The sequence below is a fragment of the Rhinopithecus bieti genome, unplaced genomic scaffold (assembly GCF_001698545.2).
Source record: "Rhinopithecus bieti isolate Rb0 unplaced genomic scaffold, ASM169854v2 scaffold_25394, whole genome shotgun sequence".
Classification (NCBI taxonomy): domain Eukaryota; kingdom Metazoa; phylum Chordata; class Mammalia; order Primates; family Cercopithecidae; genus Rhinopithecus; species Rhinopithecus bieti.
In genome coordinates, this window is record NW_016811676.1 from 670,927 (window position 1) to 692,278 (window position 21,352).

At 46.1% G+C, this 21,352-nt stretch overlaps 1 protein-coding gene across 4 annotated transcripts in view; it reads right to left on the bottom strand.

The window, feature by feature from the left end:
- Positions 1–21,352, bottom strand: part of HLCS (holocarboxylase synthetase) — a 261,748-nt gene that overhangs the window by 237,731 nt on the left and 2,665 nt on the right. The window contains exon 1 of one of the 4 annotated variants that reach the window (XM_017894632.1): positions 12,480–12,938. The exons of the other annotated variants lie outside the window; for them this stretch is intronic. The gene's annotated coding sequence lies outside the window, so the exon portion shown is untranslated. Of the gene's footprint in view, positions 1–12,479; positions 12,939–21,352 lie in introns of those variants that run through there. 4 annotated transcript variants of the gene reach the window in all.

The window sequence follows — 21,352 nt, forward strand, 5'->3', positions numbered from 1 at the left end:
GGGGGAGCGGGGAGGCCGCGCCTGGCTGTGTGATGGGGAGCTTCGGAGGCCGTGCCCAGGGCTGGTGGCGGCGGCGAGGGGCAGCGCTGGGGTGGGGGGGTGTGCACCGGGGTCAGTGGCTGCACCCAAGGAGGGGGCTCAGGAGGGGGTGAAGGCCGGGGTGAGGGGCCGCACCCGGGCTGAGGAGTGGGATGGGTAGGTTGCGGATGCGGGGGAGGGGAGGCTCCAGTGGCTACCCGACCTGTTTAAGCCAAGTCCGGCCTCCCTTCCTTGGAGGAGTGGGAGGCGGATTGAGGACGGGGCTCTGCCTATGTTCAAGGCCAACGTTTACTAACCAGCACCACACCCGGAGTCCCGGAGCGGTCACACAGCCACTACCCAGTCCATTTGGGAAAATAAGGCCGTTTTTATTAAATTGCACTAAGCCTTCATGCAAAAGATTTTAAGGTCAATCACATACATTCACGGGATGCAATAATGTTTTTTAAAATAAGGGCAGGAAACAGAAATCGAAGACAGATAAGCACCAAAAAGGCTGCCTCTAAAAAGGCTGTGCCAGGAAGGCTCGCTATGGTGTTCGTGCTACATGTGCATCACCAGTTTGACTGTAAGCATCCTAACACCAGTGGGAAAAAGAAACATCACCATGATTTGGTGTTCTTGTCTCCAAGGGAAGCATAATTAGTCCTGACATAGAGGCTTCTCCCACAGAACCTCATTTCTTTAAAAGGCATTATGTAAAGAACGTGTTCTGAACAGCCCCGAAGCACAGCAAAGAATTCCATCGAGTGGCTTCCTATTCTGGCCCTCACTGCAAGCAGATGGCAAGATGCAGCAAAAGCAATCATGTATACCGCATCCATGTCTTAATCCAACGATAGTTTTTGTTTGTTTTTGAGACAGAGTCTCACTCTGTCGCCCAGGCTGGAGTGCAGTGGCACAATCTTGGCTCACTGCAACCTTCGCCTCTTGGGTTCACGCCATTCTCCTGCCTCAGCCTCAGCCTCCCAAGTAGCTGGGATTACAGGCGCCTGCCACCATGCCCGGCTAATGTTTGTATTTTTAGTAGAGACGGGGTTTCACCATGTTGGCCAGGGGTGGTCTGGAACTCCCAACCTCAGGTGATCCACCCGCCTCTGCCTCCCAAAGTGCTGGGATTATAGGCGTGAGCCACCGGGCCCAGCTAGATTTTTTTTTAAGAGACAAGGTCTCGTTCTGTCACCCAGGCTGGAATGCAGTGGTATAATCATAGCTCTTCAAACTCTGAGCTGAAGTGATCCTCCTGGCCACCATGCCCAGCTAATTTTTTAAAAATTATTTTTCATAGAGACAGGGTCTCGCTGTGTCACCCAGGCTGGTCTCAAACTCCTGGTCTCAAGCAGTCAAACTCCTGCCTGGATCTCCCAAAGTGCTGGGATTACAAGTGTGAGCCACAGCGCCTAGCCATAAAGATAGATTTTTAAAGTACCTTGACCATTTGTTCATCTGCTTTAAAATAGCTGCATAGAATACCCACTCTCAGAACTTCAGACTTTTGGTTAGATAACATAGTAAATTTCCCCCATTGCATATAGCAATAGATTTTAAAAGAGAAAATCCAAAAGAAATAACTGGGCCCAAAAGCAAGCATCTCTGTGGACCAGAAATAGAAGAAAAACAGTAAGTGATGAACAGGACTAAAGCCATATCCTACACTTCTCTACAGGACAGTAGCAGCTGGGAAGTGGGTTCCTGCATGGTAACAAGACCTTAAAATTGTGTCACTGGAGAAGGATGTGCAGTTCTCTCTGAGGAGAGATTCGGCCACTCCAGGACAACACAGGGCTACAAGTCAGGAATTTTAAAATGAAAACTGCTCAACAGTGATAAGTCCTAAATGTTTCACTGAACAACCTTTCAAATAGCCTTCTTGAAGTTTGCTGAATTATGGCTATAAGGACCACTCCCTACCCCTGCTAGGTATGGAGAGGTCATCTCTTCTATCTGAAGGTCACCAACATCTCCAGTTTTTCCAAATTCCCTAAGGGTTTTGAGACCACACCTTCCCACAGGTACCATAACTCCACCTGGCCAATAGGAATTTTCCAGGTTTACCCTTCCTTAGGTGTTTCAAGATATGGTCTCAGAATACATCATGGGAAAATTACATTTTGTGGTGAATCCTGTATACCAATTCTAGGTTAAAAGCATGGGGGTCTTTGTACTGATGCCCTCTTGGGTCACAAACACCTTCTAAAGGAAGAATTTGCAATCTACTATCTTTATCAATACAATAAATGAATCAGTAATACAAACATACCCAAATAATGAGACTCAGCAGTAACACATTTTATCCTACATACCACCATGGTTCAACATGAGCTCACCCTTGCATTGAAGAGTACTGATACCATTCACGCCTGGGGAAGGAATAGAAGGAGGAAGATATGAAGGTCACAGTGAGAAGTGAAACAGTCACACAACAAGCTCTGTTTATGATACCACCCTAAAATGATTTCATTTTCCAAAGGTCAAGGATAGAGCTGAGTTTCATCATCCCCACATAACAAAGGAATAGGGGAAGGATGCAAAAACAATACATCAAGGGATATTAACGTGTATGTACCTAATCCTCATCCTGTAGTCCCTCACTGCTCAAAGTGTGGTCCTTAGAGCAGGAGCAACAGCATCACTTGGAAGCTCGCTGGAAATGTGGAATCCTAGGCTCCGCCCAACCCCAAATCAGCGTCTGCATTTTAACAAAATCCCAGGACACTCACAAACACGTTGAAGTTAGAGAAGCACTGCTAACATCTTCCTCTGTCATTCCCTGGGTCTGGGCTACTCTAGACCCTTATTAATAAGACATTTCCAAAATGATGTGGAAAATAAGACCACAGACTAGGGTTTTTTTTTTTTTTAGATGAAGTCTCACTCGCCCAGGCTGGAGTACGGCATGATCTCGGCTCACTGCAACCTCCACCTCCCAAGTTCAAGTGATTCTCCTGCCTCAGCCTCCCGAGTAGCTGGGATTACAAGCACGTGCCACCACACCTGGCTAATTTGTGTATTTTTAGTAGAGATGAGGTTTCACCATGTTGGCCAGGCTGGTCTCAAACTCTAACCTCAGGTGATCCTCCCACCTCGGCCTCCCAATGTGCTGGGATTATAGGCGTGAGCCACTTTGCCTGGCCAGACCAGGGATTTAGAAGCAAGACTTTGTCATTTATATGAACACTACAGAAAGGAAGAAGAGTGAACCAGCTAGCCACTGAAGACCACCTCTGAAACCCATCAACACGACTGGCTTTCTATAGGAAAAGTCTCCACAGACTCAAGAAGTCTCTAGTTTCTTGCCCTTAGGAAAGCATGCCCTGGGAATAATAGTTTGGGGACAAGAGAGAGTAGAGTATTTACTGTCCTATCCCCCATTAAATACATAACAGAACTTCCCCAAGGAAAACCTATTATACTCACATTAACTCAGTACCTGTTTGAACTTGGAGAGTATTCAGAATTCTCATCAGTCACATGGCCAGAGCTGAGAAGGATAGCTTATTTTGTTTGTTTTTGAGACAGGGTCTTGCTATGTCACCCAGGCTGGAGGGCAGTGGTGCGATCCTGGCACACTGCAGCCTCAACCTCTTGGGCTCAAGCAATCCTCCCTCCTCAGTTTCCCAAAATGTTAGGATTATAGGCATGAGCCACCACACCTGGCTAATTTTTGTATTTTTTGTAGAGACACGGTTTCACCATGTTGCCCAGGCTGGTTTCCAACTCCTGAGCTCAAGCCATCCGCCCACCTCAGCCTCCCAAAGTTGTGGGATTACAGGCACATGCCACCACGCCTGGCTAATTTTTGAATTTTTTTTGTAGAGACAGGATTTTGCCATGTTGCCCAGGCTTGTCTCGAACTCCTGGATTTAAGCAATCTACCCACCGCGGCCTCCCAAAGTACCAGGATTACAAGCGTGAGCCACCGTGCCCGGCCTAGGATACTTTCTAAGAACCAAGGAACTATATAGAAAATGTTGATCTCTATTCAGTAACTTTAATACGTATATTAATATGTTCTTGTTTTTGGAACAATCATGTCAAATCAAACAAAAAGTAATTTTATTTTGTTAATCAAAATAAAGAGAAAAGTAGATAATATTTAGAGCATCAAAAGAATTTAAATTAGAACATCTTGAACTATTGGAAATATTAATTTAACTCATGTCTTTAAGAGGTAAATATGTATCTTTTCTAGCTCTGTTCACTGAGATGGCCTCAGAGTAGCCTTACCCCAAAATGCACCTGAGTGCTCAGATTCTTGAACGGGTGCTCTTCTCCTCATTACAGGGAACTAGAAATCCTTGGAGAAATCACTGATTCTGGTGTTCAGGAGATATCAGATAAGCCAGAACATCTTACGCTAGGAAGCAGGGGAAGCTTCCAAGAAAAACAGGGCCAGGCAGAAGGATGCAGGAGACAAGCCAGAAGTGCTTCCACTAGCCAAATCAGGATGATTTGAGTATCAAATTGAAATACACCCAATTACGAAAGTACCCAATTTTCAAGACCCAGCTGGGCGTGGTGGCTCACACCTGTAATCCTACAACTCTGGGAGACTGATGTGGGCAGATCACCTGAAATCAAGAGTTCAACACCAGCCTGGCCAATATGGCAAAACCCCATCTCTACTAAAAATATAAAAATCAGCCAGGCGCAGTGGCATACACCTGTAGTCCCAGCTACTTGGGAGGCTGAGCCAGGAGAATCACTTGAACCCAGGAGGCAGAGGTTGCAGTGAGCCGAGATCGCACCACTGCACGCAAGCCTGGGTGACAGAAAAAGACTCCATCTCAAAAAGAAAAAAAAAATGAAGAGCCATAAAATCCATGGTCATCCTCAATAAAATTTAAATATTCTAAAAGAATGTAGGATAAAATGTGTTACTGCTGAGTCTTGTTATTTGGGTATGTTTGTATTATTGATTCATTTATTGTATTGATAAGGATTTGTAGATTGCAAATTCTTCCTTTAGAAGGTTGTTTGCGACCCAAGAGGGCATCAGTACAAAGACCCTAAAGCTGAGATTCCAAAGCACAGAGTCGCAGGAGAAAACCAAAGCTCATCACATCTGGTTTAAGACTCCTTCCAAGTTGGATCAGCCTAAAAACAGTACATGGTACAAGATTTTATTAGTTCCAAAGATTGTAAAAATTAAATTTATCCTGAGAATGTATCAGTCTGTGTGGCAGCTACAGACTTCTATGAGCAAGCAGAGGTAAATAATGTTTTAACTTCAATTAAAAGAGGCTAAGAGATCATTTTCCTTCTTTTGAATGTAATTTTTGTGTTATTATTTTAAAAGACAGGGTCTTGCCCTGCCACCCAGGCTGCTCTTGAACCCCTGTCCTCAAGCTGTCCTCCGGCCTCAGCCTCCCAAAGCATTGAGATTACAGGCATGTGTTGTGTCTGGCCTCACCCTCCTTGAGATTTCAGAATTGTTGACAGAATGACAATAAGTAGGATTCACTGTCTCCTTAAAGACTGAGGAAAGAAACCCAGCGAAATCTCTGATGGACGATGGCCTCGGTTAACTAGGACAGTAACTGTACAGCATCCATCTCCTCATCCAATAAAACTGAGTTAAATATAGAAAGGCTTGAAGGAAGCAAAGCCGGCCGGGCGCGGTGACTCAAGCCTGTAATCCCAGCGCTTTGGGAGGCCGAGACGGGCGGATCACGAGGTCAGGAGTTCGAGACCATCCTGGCTAACACGGTGAAACCCTGTCTCTACTAAAAAATACAAAAAAAGCTAGCCGGGCGAGGTGGCTGGCACCTGTAGTCCCAGCTACTTGGGAGGCTGAGGCAGGAGAATGGCATAAACCCGGGAGGCGGAGCTTGCAGTGAGCTGAGATCCGGCCACTGCACTCCAGCCCGGGCGACAGAGCGAGACTCCATCTCAAAAAAGAAAAAAAAAAAAAAAAAAAAAAAAAAGAAAGAAAGAAAGAAGCAAAGCCATAGATTTATATTTCTGGATTAATAGGGAATCTATGCATATTTTTGGTCTTACATATACTTGAAGTGTGTTAGACTATGTGGCTGTTCTAAGTACATTCTTATAACTAATTTGAAATGGGTACTTCTATATTGAAATCTTACTGAGTTTATGAACAGTATTGAAACATCTAAGGGAATATTATTAGGTTTGCCATATTAATATACTGAATCTGCTAGATTGATAAGAATTATAGAATCAGGCAACAAAAATGTATAAAAAGGAAATTTAAATTAAGAAGGACTTGGGGGCAGACACAGTGGCTCATGCCTGTAATCCCAACAGTTTGGGAGGCCAAAGTGGGAGGATCACTTGAGTCCAGAAGGTCATGACCAGCCTGGGCAACATAGGGAAACCCCACCTCTACAAAAAAAGAAAAAATATATATTTTTTAATTAGCCAAGCATGGTGGTGCATGCCTGTGGTGACAGCTTCTCGGGAGGCTGAGGTAGAGGTGAGGCTGAGCCCAGGAGGTCAAGGCTTCAGTGAGCTGTGATCGCACCACTGGTCTGGGTGACAGAGAAAGACCCTGTCTTTTTTTTTTTTTTTTTTTTTTAGCAGCTCTGGAATGAGAATAGGTATTTGTAACACACATAACTGATCAAGGATTCATATCTAGAATATACAAAGAACTCCAAATCAATGAGGAAAAGTCAGAAAACCAAAAAAGGAGGACAGCTAAAGCCGAAAAAGCACTTCAGAAACAGACTGTACCCAGCTGCGTGATAAACATGAAAAAGTACTGTCTCAAAGTAGGTCCAAATTAAGACCTTCATGAGAATTGGTATACACCCATCAATTTGCCAAAAATCTCCTTCTCAAGCCCTGGAATTCTGGGCTCTACCCTCACTGCTCAAAGATCTGACCATTTTCCATTTCCATCCCTTCCATCTTTCTGCAGTTCCTGACCATGCTATTTCTACCAATCAACAAAAACTACTATTCATAGGGGACTTAATGCAGAGTTGGCTACAACATGATAAAGGTACTAAAACAGCAGACAAGGGAGGGCGCAGTGGCTCACGCCTGTAATCCCAGCACTTCGGGAGGCTGAGGCGGGTGGATCACCTGAGGTCAGGAGTTCGAGACCAGCTGGCCAACATGGTGAAATACTGTCTCTACTAAAAATACAAAAAATTAAGCAGGTGTGGTGGTAGGCGCCTGTAATCCCAGCTACTTGGGAGGCTGAGGCAGGAGAATGGCTTGAACCTGGGAGGTGGAGGTTGCAGTGAGCCGAGATCGCGCCATTGCACTCCAGCCTGGGCAACAAGAGTGAAATTCCGTCTGAAATAAATAAATAAATAAACAGACAGACACCAGAGAAGGGACAGTGAGGCAACCCAGGGAATAGAAAGAACAGATGGCCGCAACCCTCTGCAGGGCTGAGGGCACACAGCACAGGTCAGGTTACCATCACCCAGGATCCAGGGTCCCCTGGTGGAAGCTGGAACCCACAGATTGGTGCTGTGAGAGGTGGAGCCACAGAGAAACAACTGCTGCTGGAGACATCGGCAGAGGAAGAAGGTGGAAAAATACTGTAGCCGCTCCACACGTCCAGCCCAATGCCATGTGGCCAAACCTCACTAGAGGCCCCACAGCAGAAGAGCCTTCAGGAACCTCCTGGTGGACCACAGGAGAGAGAGAGGCGGCAGGAGTCAAGGGCATGTCTAAGAACAAACAAGCCATTGCCAGCCTCTGGCCTTTCTGAAACTCTTCCCTTGGGTTTGTTTAAAATTCAATATTCTGCTTCTGTTCCTGTGTTGATGGGCTGAACTGTGTCCCCTCAAATTCTAATGTTGAAGTTCTAACCCCCAGTACCTCAGACTGGGACTGCATCAGCAGACAGGGACTTCAAAATAGTCATTAAGTTACAATGAGGTCACCAGGGTGGGTCCTAATCTGTTATGACTGGTGTCCTTATAAGGAGAGGAGATTAGACACAGACATGCACAGGGGGACAATCCTGTGAGGACAAAGGGAGAAGACGGCCATCTCCAAGCCAAAGAGAAAAGCCTCAGGAGAAACCAAGCCCACCCACACCTTCATCTTGGACTTCTAGCTTCCCAACTCAGGAAGTGAATTTCTGTTGTCGTAGCCCCAGTCTGCAGTACTTAGTTACAGCAGCCCTTGCGAACCAGCACATCCGAGTTCTCCGCCTCTGTCTCTAACCCTTCTCTCAACCATCAGCCATAAGTGAGTCTCTGCCCCCAACTTCTGACCTCCTCTATGTTCTCTTCCTTGGTGACCCCATTCTCCCGCATGGGTCAGCAGTGACCTCCAGCAGTGACGCTCAGTCACTCAGTGACGCTCAGCTACTTGGGAGGCCGAGGCGGGCAGATCACAAGGTCAGGAGATCGAGACCATCCTGGCGAACACGGTGAAACCCCGTCTCTACTAAAAATACAAAAAAATAGCCAGGCGAGGTGGCGGGCGCCTGTAGTCCCAGCTTCTCGGGAAGCTGAGACAGGAGAATGGCGTGAACCCAGGAGGCGGAGCTTGCAGCGAGCGGAGATCGCGCCACTGCACTCCAACCTGGGTGACAGAGCGAGACTCCGTCTCAAAAAAAAAAAATACAAAAGTTAGCTGGGCGTGGTGGTGTGCACCTGCAATCCCAGCTACTCGGGAGGCTGAGGCAGGAGAATCACTTGAACCCGGAAGGTGGAGGTTGCAGTGTGCCAAGATTGTGTCACTGCCCTCCAACCTGGGCAACAGAGCAAGACTGTCTCAAAAAATAAATAAATAACAACAATAATAATAATGTTGCACCAATGTTAGTTTTGGTAAATCCACGGTTGTGTAAGATGTTAGCATTAGAGGAAGCTGGGTGAAGGTTCAAAGAACTGTCTCTACTATTTTGTAAGCCTAAAATTATTTCAAAATAATAGGTTATAAAAATTAGAGGGTGACCTTCCACTTAATTTCATCAGCACTCCTTTTTTCCCTTCTTCCTAACCAGCCATGTGATCTTAAGCAAATTATTTCATCTCTCTAGGTCACAGTTTTTCAACTACTTAGGAAAAAAAAAAGAGCGATACAAGCCAGATCGTCTCTAACTTCCCCTCAATCCCTCAAATTCTGTGGTCCCCGTACATTTACAATATGATGCAATCTACAAACATTTGATTTTGGTGTTCTCTTATTCACCTTCATATCCCTGGTATTTAGCATTGTGTCTATACATAGTAGGTGCTCACTGAAAGGTTTTGAAACTACCTCAAAAATGGAGGTTCATACCTCAGTTTGTAAAGTGAAGTAGAACTGTTAGCTCTTTTACCTAGTTGACCACTAGAGAGCGAAGCGGTCACAAAATCTTTCTCTGTTAAAAGCAAATTTGTCTTCATCCAGCAGAGGGGAGTGGTCCTTTATATTTCAGGCATGTAAAAATCAGGTCCTGGTTGGGGGAAGGGAGACATCTGTGTGCAGTTTCCTGCCTATCAGACAGGCCCTCCACAGGGGTGCTTAGTACCATAAGCTTCCAGGTAAGCACACGGGGCCACTGCCGCACCCTCCAAAACACTTAGCCTCCAAAGTCTAAACCACCTAGATGGATGGGAGATTGCTCTGCAAAGGGGGGAGCCCCACTCCTAGTATGTTCATCATTGTCTTCCTAAGGATCCTAGCTCATTTCTTGAACAAATGTTTCACTTTTACAGGGTTTGCATAGAGGCAGCTTTAAGAGTTCAAATAAATGAATGTGGAAGGAAATTTAAGTTTTTTACACAAAAAGGCATTAGCCAGTCATCCTGCCCAGCACCCCATATTGAGCCTGTGTGAGTTGCCGTTTGTTTAGTGAAGCAATCGAGGCCATGGTCTGGACTCAGAAACCCTGAGTTCAAATACTGCCTCTGACCCCCCAACTCCCCAACAAAATGCACACATTCAGTGGCCATGTGACCAGGGCAAATGCCTCTCTTTCCACAGCTCCAATGCAGGAATAATAATAGCATCCACCCGGTGTTCAGTGGCAGGGTTCAGAGAGAACAGCCACACAGGGCTAAGAGTGCAGACTATTGTGACCAAGCAACTGGCCACCTGGACAGAGTGGACAGGAAGGAATGGAAGGGCAAGGCGCTTTCACTTCATCCTCACGAGCGCTCTTTGTGGGGAAACTATTACACAAAGTGGGGGTGGGGAGTTCCTTCCCAGTAAATCGAGTTACTTCCCAGTAAATCCCTTTTTCAGGCACGGAGAAGCCTATCTGCCTAAATTTTCCTCAACTGGTCAATGATGGTGCCAGAAGTCCCTACCACTTGAACTGCTCCTTCGGGTTACGTCACTTTATCTGCCAACTGCATTAGTTTAAACAAGTCAGTTTCCAAGTCCTGAGCTGCTGCTTTTATCATCCCATTAATTTAGAAAACTAAGAGTAGGGGCCAAACGCGGTGGCTCACGCCTGTGATCCCAACACTTTGGGAGGTCGAGGCGGGCGGATCACCTGAGGTCAGGAGTTCAAGACCAGCCTGGCCAACATGGTGAGAGCCCATCTCTACTAAAAATACAAAAATTAGCCAGGCATGGTGGTGCGCACGTAGTCCCAGCTGCTCAGGAGGCTGAGACAAGAGAATCACTTGAATCCAGGAGACAGAGGTTGCAGTGAGCTGAGACTGCACCACTGCACTCCAGCCTGGGCAACAGAGTGAGACTCCCATCTCAAACAAAAAAAAAAAGAAAGAAAATGAAGAGTAGGACCCCAGAGTGTGGGAAGGAGGCTGGAAGCGTCCTGATTAAACTGCAGCCTGAGGACTGCTGGGTGGGATCTCACAGAGCACACTGAGCCCTGAGAAGGGGGCAAGAAGGGCCCCAGGGTGCAAGGCCAGAGACTCGCTGGGGCAGAGAAGAGTGCGAAGCTGGCAGGACCCTGAAACAGATGTCCTGGGAGTGTACGTGTCAACCAGCAAAGCATATGATGAGAACTGTTCAACAGTGGACTCAGCTGGGAACTCCAGACACTGCGGCAAAACCAGCACAGATGCATCCTCTCCTGTGGCCGAAAGCTCCATGAAAGGGGCCAGTGAGTCACATGACAACCGAATTTCTCCTCTGCCAACCTGAACACATTCTGGGACTGAAACTTCCATACCTAGGGAAAGCCAATCACACTACTTAAAAGAAAAAAAACTACCTATGATAAACCCTAAATGCTATCAATTTAATGGGGCTGGAAAGAAATTCCCTTGAAAGACTGGTGGGAGAAGGGGGGCATGACCTTCATCCCTTTACATTCTCCAGCCATCAGAACTAGCTCCTTTGTTTTCACTGAATTTATGTTTCTATAGAGGCACCCAGGATTGAGTCTCCTATGGGGGGGCCCCATGAAGCTGCCATGCCCCTCTGTTGATATGCTTTGCTTTGTAGGTCAATTTGTGATTTTTAAAATGGTTTTATGCAAACCACGTGTTTAGCCCAAATGCACTGCAGGTAGCTTGTGATAAAACAGCAGTACGGACCAGGCACAGTGGCTCACACCTATAATGCCAGCACTTTGAGAGGCCAAGGCAGGAGGATCACTTGAGGCCAGGAGTTTGAGACCAGCCTCCGCAACATAGGGAGACTCCATCTCTACAGAAAATTAAAAATTAGCCAGGCGGCCAGGTGCGGTGGCTCACACCTGTAATCCTAACACTTTGGGAGGCAAAGGCAGGCAGATCACTTGAACTCAAGTTCAAGACCAGCCTGGGCAACATGGTGAAACCGTATCTCTACAAAAATAAAAATTAGCCAGGCATGGTGGTGTGTGCCTGTAGTTCCAGCTACTCCTGGGGAGGTCGAGGCTGCAGTGAGCCGCGACCAGGCCACTTGTACTCCAGCCTAGGCGACACAGCAAGTCCCCATCTCAAAAAAAAAAAAAAAAAAGCTGGGTGTGGTGGCCTGCATGCCTGTGGTCCCAGATACTCGGAGGCTGAAACGGGAGGACTGCTTGAGCCCAGGGGTTCAAGGCTGCAGTGAGCTGTGATCACATCAATGCACTCCATCCAGCCTGAGCAACAGAGTGAGACCCTGACTATATTTAAAAAAAAAGAAAGCAATAGGAAGAAACAACTCAACCACAGGGCCAGTATGTTACTGGATTACAAAATCATAAAGCCCTAAACAGAGAATTAGCCCATTTCCAGAAGAGGTCAAGAACAGGTGATACAGCTGAACTGAACTGCCTGTACAGCTCGTTTTCTACAAGATTCCAGCCCTGGAAGATGATGGGATCCAGCCCCCACTGAAGCACCTCGAACAAGAAAACCGCCGAGTCCGAAGAGCCAGGCCTTGAACACAAGATCCCTGTCTATAAATAACTCCCCCTGGGAAATAAAAAGCAGGATCTAAAGCAGGAAACCCGAGCCGCGGAATCTGGTGAGTTCTTAGGAAACCCACTCAGGGGCCTGAGCCCCCGTGGGAGCGGCGGCTCCGGCACCTGGACACCCGAGCCCCCGGAGCCCTGGGTGGCCGCGCGTCCCTACCTGCAGGCCTGATACCGGCGGCGGAGCGCTCCTGGCCCCGCACCCGCCCGGCTCCGAGACCGCTGAAACGCACCCAGGGCGGTGAGGGCGTCGTCGCCAAAGACAGCGCAGATGGCAGCGGAGGCGTGCGAGCCGGAACCGACTGTGGGAAAGGGCCAGGTCGGGACGCCCCTCGGTTCAGCCCCAAATCCTGCCCGCTCCCCAGCCCCGCTCAGGCGGCGCCCCTGCCACCTCTGGCCACATGGGCTGGGACGTCTGGCTCCTGCAGAGCGCGCTTCCCGCTGCCCTTTTCCACTGGCTGCTCAGGCCCTGCCTCGCCAGCCCGGCATCCTCGGGGCATCCCTACCTGTCCTTTAGGGCTTGCCTCATAGGTGAAATGTCATCTGCCAGGGAGGTATGGCCTGCCCCCTAGCAGGTGGGCCTCTTCCACGCTGCCTGCAACACCACCTACCCACCTTGATAAATGCTTGTAAACGGTGTACTGCTTTCCCCCTTGAGACTGCAAACTTTCAAGGGCAGGAAATGGGTCTGTTTTCCTGGCAAAATAATGAAGTTGGCTGAAGGTTTTGCTGAATAAAATGAGTGACAGACAAAAGTAGCCAAACTGGGCACTTCTGATGGGTTATTTGGTGAAGGAAGTGCAGTGTATGGGCTTAACTAGTTATTCTGGATTTCTTTCCCCGTGTTACTCCTCCCTAATTCTGATGGGGAACTGAGAGCTGGATCTATTAATCTATTAACTCTTAACCTCCTTTTTTTTTTTTTTTTTTTTTTTTTGAGACGGAGTCTCACTCTGTCACCCAGCCTTGAGTGCAGTGGCGCGATCTCGGCTCACTATAACCTCTGCCTCCCGGGTTCAAGAGATTCTCCTGCCTCAGCCTACTAAGTATTGGGATTACAGGCGCCCGCCACCATGCCCAGATAATTTTTGGGTTTTTAGTAGAGACAGTGTTTCACCATGTTGGCCAGGCTAGTCTGAAACTCCTGACCTCAGGTGATCCACCCGCCTCAGCCTCCAAAAGTGCTGGGGTTACAGGCGTGAGCCACTGCGTCCAACCTTAGCCTTCCTTTTCTAAGGGCACTACCAGACTTCTCTTGCTACCCTAAGGATGGAGTCCTAACTCTGCCATCTGAACCCTGAATCCTTCAGTTTCCACACAACAATTTCCACCAAAGACTTGCAGCCTCTCCTTCTGGGTTTAGGGGAATGGGGGATGCTTTCATCTGAGGTGGGACACACATGATGTTAATTAGAATACTCTCTCCCAAAGAGGAGGAAATAAGTAGGAAAATAAGCAAGTCTGATGCCCGGGAAGTGTTTACGGATGGGATGCAGAATAGCCCTACCACAAAGAAAATCTCAAATGAGACATCCTATCACTGCTGGGATTTCTGGTAAAACAAGAGCTGAGGCCAGGTGTGGTTGTTTTGTTTTGTTTTGTTTTTTTGCTTTACAAAAATAATATTCAGTAAGTAGATTTCCAAGCCTTGCATTCTTTCTAGTCAATGTTTCTAAGATTCACACATATTCTATTTGTGATCATATCGTACTTTCTTTAGCCATTGTCCTGCTGATCAACATGGGGTTATGTCCATTTTGTTTCCTTTACTGTTCTGAACATCCACTCACTTGTCTCCTGGAGCCCCTGGGCAAGCATTTTTCTGGGTGTGGACCCATTACTACACCAGGCATAGCCCCAGCAAGCTAATGTAATGTGCAGAATTAAGGGATAACACTAACCTGTTTTCCAAAGCAGTTATACCAATGTATACTCCCATTAAAAGTGACTTTTGTTTTTGACTCAGTACTTTTCAGGTCAAACACATTTTCCTTTCGATTTCAGATGTATACTGATTTTCACAAACTGTCTTGGAGAATTATGAGGTCCTCAAACACAAAGCTTCATACTGTGGTTCTTAGTCAAGAAAATCTTCTAGAGGCAATGATCCAGCTAATTACAGATCCCCTAATGTCCACGTCTAAATTTAGGCATTGTGGCCGGGATGAGACCCATGAACCCTAGCACAATGCCAGGGGTGTCATTAACTTAAAAACTCTGGCAGGCCAAGTGCAGTGGATCATGCCTGTAATCCCAGCACTTTGGGAGACCAAGGCAGGCAGATCACGAGGTCAGGAATTGAAGACCAGCCTGGCCAAGATGGTGAAACCCCATCTCCACTAAAAATACAAAAATTAGCCGGCCGTGGTGGCACGCACCTGTAATCCCAGCTACTCAGAGGCTGAAGCAGAGAATTGCTTAAACCCAGAAGGCAGAGGTTGCAGTGAGCCGAGATTGTGCCACTGCACTCCAGCCTGGTTGACAGAGCGAGACTCCGTCTCAAAAAAAAGAAAAAAACAAACAAACAAACAAATAAAACTCTGGCATAAGCATGGTGTGGGGAGTGTCTGCAGTAATATGAGAATCCTGTGCACAACAGCATAAGCAGCTGCCTTCAGAATCTACTGCTCTCACCTCCCACGGTCCATACAACCTCTTCTTTATTTTCTTCTTTTCTTAATGTTTGTTTATTTATTTATTTATCTTTTGAGACAGAGTCTCACTCTGTCACCCAAGCCGGAATGCAGAAGCACGATCTTGGCTCACTGTAACCTCCGCCTCCTGGGTTCAAGTCATTCTCCTGCCTCAGCCTCCCAAGTAGCTGGGATTACAGGTGCCCACCACCATGCCCAGCTAATTTTTGTATTTTTAGTAGAGATGGGGTTTCACTCTGTTGGCCAGGCTGGTCTCGAACTCTTGACCTCAAGTGATCCGCCCACCTCGGCCTCCCAAAGTGCTAGAACTACAGGCATGAGCCACCGCGCCCAGCCTGTAAAGAGTTTCATAGCAACAACCCTTATAAAAATGATTTTTTTTGGCCAGGCACAGTGGCTCACGCCTGTCATCCCAACACTCTGGGAGGCCAAGGCGGGAGGATCACGAGGTCAGGAGATCGAGACCATCCTGGCTAACATGGTAAAACCCAGTCTCTAGTAAAAATACAAAAAATTAGCCGGGCGTGGTGGCAGGCACCTATAGTCCCAGCTATTCGGGAGGCTGAGGCAGGAGAATGGCGTGAACCCAGGAGGTGGAGCTTGCAGTGAGACAAGATGGCACCACTGCACTCAAGCCTGGGTGACAGAGCGAGACTCCGTCTCAAAAAAAAAAAAAAAAAAAAAAAAAATTTTTTTATTTTGAGACAGGGTGTATCAGGCTGGAGTGCAGTGGTGCAATCATAGCTTACTGTAACCTCAAACTCCTGTGCTCAGCTGACCCTCCTGCCTCAGCCTCCCAAGTAGCTGATACTATATGCACAAACCACCATTGCCAGCTAATTATTTGTGTATTTTTTATAGAGATGGGTTCCTCCTGTGTTGCCCAGGCTGGTCTCGAACTCCTGGCCTCAAACGATCTACCCACCTTTGCCTCACAAAGCACTAGGATCATACGTATAAGCCACCACACCTGGCCAACAGTGATTTTTTTTTTATTGGAAAGTTTTAAATGTTCAATAAGGAACATATTAAGCAAATTGTGGTAGAGTAGTTCCCCCTTATCCACAAGGGGTATGTTCCAAGACCCCCAGTGAACGCCTGAAGCACAGAGAGTGCTGAACCCTATATATATATATTTTTCCTATTACTTACCTATGATAAAGTTTATACATTAGGCACAATAACAAATTAACAACTAATAATAAAATAGGGTAATAATAAACTAATAATAAAATTAAATAAAGTAAGGATGACTAGAACACAAGCACTGTGATACCACAACAGTCGATCTGATCACCAAGAGAGCTACTAAGTGACAAAATGGGAGAATCTGCTGGACAAAGAGATGATTCGTATCCCAGGTGACAGAACAGGAAGGTGTGAGATTTCATCATGCTCTTCCGAACCGCACACAATTTAAAACTCATGAATTATGTTCTCACTTCTAAGTGGGAGCTCAATAATGTGTACACATGGACACAGAGAGTGGAATAACAGGCATTGGAGGCTCAGAAGTGTGGGAGGGGTGAACAATGAGAAATTACTTAATGGGTACAATGTACACGATCGGGGGTGATGGCTGCACTCAAAATCCAGACTTCACCACTACCCAATGTATCCAAACAGGGGTACTTGTACCCTCTAAATCTATCAAAATTAAATAAACAAATAAATCTTATGAAGTGTTCTGGAATTTTCCATTTAATATTTTCTTTTTTTGTTGTTTGTTTGTTTTTCATTTAATATTTTCAAACTGCAGTTGGCCACAGGTAACTGAAACCTTGGAAAGCAACAGGACAGCTAAGGGGGGAAACACTGTATAGCCACTCAGTGGTACAAAGTACAGACTTTCTTTCCAGAACCATTTGAGACTAAATTGCAGAAACAATGACCTTTCACCCTAGTACTTCAAGATGTATTTCCTAAGAACATTTCTCCAACATAACCACACTGCAATGATCAGATTCAGAAAATTTAACACTGCAATAATCAGATTCAGGTATCAGCATCCATCCAGTGCTAATTACTATTCACATTTAGTCAATTGTCCCAAATAACATTCTTGCTAGCAATATTATTTTTCCCAATTCAAGGACACATATGGCATTTAGCTGTCATGTCTCTTTATTCCCTTTTAATCTGGAACAGTTCTTTAGTCTTTCATGACCTTGACATCTTTTTTTTTTGAGACGGAGTCTCGCTCTGTCGCCCAGGCTGGAGTGCAGTGGCCGGATCTCAGCTCACTGCAAGCTCCGCCTCCCGGGTTTACGCCATTCTCCTGCGTCAGCCTCCCGAGTAGCTGGGACTACAGGCGCCCGCCACCTCGCCCGGCTAGTTTTTTGTATTTTTTAGTAGAGATGGGGTTTCACTGTGTTAGCCAGGATGGTCTCGATCTCCTGACCTCGTGATCCGCCTGGACCTTGACATCTTTTAAGTCAGCCCCGGCTGGGCCCAGTGGCTCACGCCTGTAATCTCAGCACTTTGGGAGGCCAAGGTGGGCGGATCACTTCAGGTCAGGAGTTTGAGATCATCCTGGCAACATGGTGAAACCTCATCTCTACTAAAAATACAAAAACTGGCTGGGCACGGTGGCTCATGCCTGTAATCCCAGCACTTCGGGAGGCCGAGGCAGGCAGATCACGAGATCAAGAGATGGAGACCATCCTGGCCAACATTGTAAAACCCCATCTCTACTAAAAATACAAGAATTAGCTGGGTATGGTGGTGCACACCTGTAGTCCCAGCTACTCAGGAGGCTGAGGCAGGAGAATCGCTTGAACCTGGGAGGCGGAGGTTGCAGTGAGCCAAGATCGGGCCACTGCACTCCAGCCTGGGCTACAGTGCGAGACTTGGTCTTGGGGAAAAAAAAGAAGTTAGCTCCACTGTATTGCAGCTGGTCCCTCAATTTGTGTTTGTCTGATGTTTCCTATATCCAATTCAGGTTATACATTTTTGGCATAGGATGCCAGTTCAAAATGGTGATGCTGACTTTGTTCACATGGTTAAGGTGGTTTCCAGAAGAACCACTACAAAGGTTCCTTGTATATATTTGTAATTCACACGTAATCTGAGGAGTGAGGCTTTGGCATCTTATTCCCCAATGCTATGGTTTGAATGTATTCCCCAAGTGCATGTGTTGGAAATTTAATCCCCAGTGCAACAGTGTTGAGAGCTGGGTGATTAGGTCTTAAAGGCTCTGTTGTTATTGCGGGAGTGGGATCCTGATAAAGGAATGAGTTTGGCCCCCTTCCTTTCTCTTTCCCTTGTCTACCCTCTTGCCCTTCTGCTTTCCACCATGAGATGATGCAGCCAGAAGGCCCTCACCAGATGTGGCTCCTCAATCTTGGACTTCTCAGCCTCCAGAACCATAAGGCAAATCAATTTCTGTTCATTATAAATTACCCAGTCTCAGGTATTCTGTTACGGAAGAATAAAACAGACCAAGATACCCAGTAAGCACCCACCTGAATCAGTCATGACTGTGTTAGTTGCAATGTCGTAACTTTTTGTTTGTTTGTTTGTTTTTGAGATGGAGTTTCACTTGTTGCCCAGGCTGGAGTGCAATGGCGCGATCTCGGCTCACCACAACCTCCCCCTCCCGGGTTCAAGCCATTCTCCTGCCTCAGCCTCCTGAGTAGGTGGGATTACAGGCATGCGCCACCACACCCAGCTAATTTTGTATTTTTAGTAGAGACAGGGTTTCTCCATGTTAGTCAGGCTGGTCTCGAACTCCTGACCTCAGGTGATCCACCTGCCTCGGCCTCCCAAAGTGCTGGGATTACAGGCGTGAGCCACCGTGCCCGGCCTACAATGTGGCAAATTTTTTTGTATTAGTCACGTACACTAGTGAGAAGGGGGAAAAGAATAGAACAAAGAGTTCAATCTGTAACTGACCATGAACAATCAAGTGACATAACTCGCTACCTTGAGACTAGCCAACTTTTCCAACGCTGTTGTTCCTTCAGCAATCATTAGCTGGTATTCTCCTCTTCTACCTCTGTTTATGTATTTGTTGGTAAGTTTATTTGCTTTTTAGTATTACTCTGGACTCATGGATTCTCTTTTATTCAATGTGATAATTCATTATTGCCATTATTAATTCTGATATTCAAATTGTTCCAGGTTTGGCCACTGGGGCCCCATCAAGCTGGCCCCTGTCTCCTTCTGACCTGTCTCTATCATTCTTTGAGCACCTCCTTGTGTTCTGAACGAGCTGCTCCTGACTCATTGTTGACCTTCCCTCCCCTTCCCACAATGAGCCATTTCTCCTAGGAGCTCTGGCTCCTTTTAATGGACAATGGTATTTAGAAACCAAGATACGGGCATGAGGAATGGTCATTGCTACTTGGGTGGCCCTGCTCCCCCGCTCTCTCAGCAGACAGATCTTGAAAATAAACTCTTAAGTCAAAATGAAAAGTAGGCCAGGCGCGATGGCTCACACCTGTAATCCCAGCACTTTGGGAGGCTGAGGTGGGCAGATCACTTGAGACCAGGAGTTCAAGACCAGCATGGCTAGCATGGTGAAAGCTGTCTCTACTAAAAATACAAAAATTAGACAGGCGTGGTGGTGCATACCTGTAGTCCCAGCTACTTGGGAGGCTGAGTCAGGAGAATTGTCTGAACCTGGGAGGCAGAGGTTGCAGTGAGCCGAGATCACACCACTGCACTCCAGCCTAGACAACAGAGTGAGACTCTGTCTCCAAAAAAACCAAAAACATGAAAAGTTAAGAGTTATCCATTAAGTTTCCAAGTTTCTCCACTATAAAGGTTCCTTTTTTATCTTTGTAATTAATAAGTAATCTGTGGAGTCTCTCATTCCAGTTCATGGAGCTCTTCTTTGCCTTCCTTCACTCCGTATTTGTATGTTTCTTCTCTCATAGTGAGTATCCCAGCTCCCAAGAATGTCATTATATTTACTTATTTGCTTAATCCTACAATACACAGAAAATATTTTCAGAATTGCTATACCAGATCACTACCAACTAAGTGAAGTGCACAATTTCTTTGTAGTTTTGTTTGTTTACACACAGGTGTATAGTCAAAGAGCTGTGTTCAAAGTTATCTGAGTTTGACTTTCTGCGGTTAATTTACTATGCAGTTTAGCTCATTTGTTCACTTTTGTTTGTATTCAATTTTAGGTTTCTTTTCCCCATCTTATGTTGATTTAGTTTTACTTTTAAATACTAAAACATTAACATGTTTTGAAAAGTCCAAACTGCCCCCAAAAAAGGTATGCTTGGAGATGTGTCATTTCCTCTTAGACTTTCACCCCATTCCCATCCACCCACTGCAAGTAGCCAATTTATTAGTTTCTAGTTTTTTCTTCCTGGGTTTCTTTTTTCCCTTTCTTTTCTTTTCTTTTTTTTCCCCCCCAAAAATAAGGAGATACTTGAATGTTTCACACGAAAAATAGCCTAATACAGTACTCTCTGTTTAACTTTTGTTCATTTCCTAATACTGTATACCCTAGAAATCACTCCACATCAGTTCACAGAGATCTTCCTCACTTTTTTAAAATTTTTTTATTTTATTTTATTTTTTTTTTGAGACAGAGTCTCGCACTGTCGCCCAGGCTAGAGTACAGTGGTGCAATCTCGGCTCACTGCAAGCTCCACCTCCCAAGTTCACATCATTCTCCTGCCTCAGTCTCCTGAGTAGCTGGGACTACAGGCGCCCGCCACCACGCCCAGCTAATTTTTTGTATTTTTAGTAGAGACGGGGTTTCACCGTGTTAGCCAGGATGGTCTCGATCTCCTGACCTCGTGATCTGCCCACCTCGCCTGCCAAAGTGCTGTGATTACAGGCATGAGCCACTGCACCGGCCCTCACTCTTTTTCATAAGTGCATTGTGTGGATGGACCAGGGTTTATTCAACCAGTTGCCTATGTATTGGCACTGAAGTTGTTTCCAAAATTTTGCCATTGCAAACAATGCTGCAATGAGTGACCTTGTACATATATATACACTTTTATACTGGTGTAGGCGTTTCTCCAGGGTAAATTCCTAGCTGTAGAATTGCTGGGTCAAGGGGTAAATGCATATGTAGTTTTGTTAAACAATGCTAAATGTTTCTCTCTAGGAGTTGGACCATCTTGCATTCCCACCAGCAATGTACAACAGCATCTGTTACCCCACAGCCTGTCCTGTTGCTTTACACTTAGCAACTGGATTAGTTAGAATCGTGATGGTTTCACAGAGTACCCTGCATTTCTCTTTCTGCGGGAGAAACAGAACATCTTTTCATTGAAAGGCCAGTTTTATGTCATTTTTGTGCAGATTGTCAGTTCATGTCTTTTGCCTATTTGGTCTTTGGCTCCCTCAATGTTTGAGTTATTTACATACTTGGGATCTTTTTTTTTTTTTTTTGAGACGGAGTCTT